Below are 1389 nucleotides of genomic sequence, written 5' to 3' on the forward strand. Positions count from 1 at the left end.
ATCTCCGAATGTGACAAACAGCCTGGTGGTGGCCCTGGTGTCTAAAGGTGGCCACCGTGGCCAAGGTCGGGACCCCCTACACTCCCCTCTGGGGGCATCATCCCCCATCAGCAAACATGACAGGTGGAGGTGGCCGGGACAAATGTCCTGGGAGGAGATTTGTCAAAGCTCGTTGAGAAATCGAGATTTTTGTTTGTGTTTTAGAGACAGGGTCTCGCTGTGTAGCCCAGGCCGGCCTCAAGCTCCCATCTTCCTGCCTCAGCCTCCTGGGCACTGGGATTATAGATGTGCACCACCGTGCCAGGCTAGGGCTGTGAATTAAGACTCGGGACAGGCGCATCCAGGGTGAACGTCCTTCAAACCCTGGCCTAAGGGCCCTGCTCAGGTCAGTGTCCCGAGCATGGCTTTGTGTCTCTCCTGGGCAGGGTGGCCCGGGCCCCCAGGGTCTTGCCCTCCAGGACAGCGGTCCTGGTCCCGTGGGAGGCACTTCTCTGGAAGGCAGCGTCTTCTCGGATCGGGCGTCCTTGGACTTGGCCGAGGTGCTGTGACCCCGTCCTCGTCCGGGTGTGGGAGGCCCGGTCTTCCGCCCAGCTCTCTGTGCACGCTGGGCCGATCTCAGACCGAGTCCCCAGCTGTGTGTCACTCTCCCGATCAGCCTCCTCCTTGGCCTGCAGAGCAGTGACAGGGGTCGGGGCCACCATGGAAGTCGGGGGGAGCTGGTGCAGGCACAGAGGCTCCGACCCCTCAGTTCCCTCGCCCCTGGGGAGAGAAGGGTGAAACAGAGTTCCATGGACAATGGGGGGCTGCCTGGGGGCTGTGGGGTGGCCTGAGGTGTGGGACATGCGTGGCTGGCCAAGGTGGCCGTGACCTGGCCGCCTCGGGGCTCCCCACAGTCCCCTTCGTCCCTGCTCCGTGTCCCGGGGTGGGGGCGGCTCAGTGTCTGATTCCGCATCCTCTGTGGAAACAGCCACCTTCCAGGCCAGCACTCGGCGATACCAGGACCCCGCGCCCAGCATCACACACACGTGCGTCACCAGTTGCCACCTCTGCGCATTGCCCGTCACCCCTTCTACAATAGCGCCGACAAACGCAGTGACAGCCATCAGCACAACACACAACCTGCCCTTCCAGCGTGTCTGTGTGTCTGCGGGGCAGCTCGGCCGAGCCCACCACGCCCGCCCGCCGGGGAAGCAGCGTCTCAGCCCCGCCTCATGGTGGAGGGGTCTGGCCCAGAGAGGTTGATAAATTCAGCCAAGGTCACGCAGCCAGGAAGCCCCAGAGCTGCTCTCTGTACGGGAGCTGGCCCAGGGTCTCTGTTCAAGCTACTAGGCCCCTCTGGGCCAGAAATCCTACTACTGCTTGTTATTTGTCCTTGGATTATATATATAT

The 1389-nt window shown here is 62.5% G+C and overlaps 1 protein-coding gene across 1 annotated transcript in view; it reads left to right on the forward strand.

Annotated features, from left to right (window-relative positions):
• The first annotated feature begins 222 nt into the window (after positions 1 to 222).
• The window catches only part of Sdsl (serine dehydratase-like), a 14389-nt gene continuing 13222 nt past the window's right edge, over positions 223 to 1389 (forward strand). The window contains exon 1 of the mRNA XM_005403228.2: positions 223 to 385. The gene's annotated coding sequence lies outside the window, so the exon portion shown is untranslated. The remainder of the gene's footprint in view (positions 386 to 1389) is intronic.

The sequence above is a fragment of the Chinchilla lanigera genome, unplaced genomic scaffold (genome assembly GCF_000276665.1).
Source record: "Chinchilla lanigera isolate Chin_1 unplaced genomic scaffold, ChiLan1.0 scaffold00081, whole genome shotgun sequence".
NCBI classification, from domain to species: Eukaryota; Metazoa; Chordata; class Mammalia; order Rodentia; family Chinchillidae; genus Chinchilla; species Chinchilla lanigera.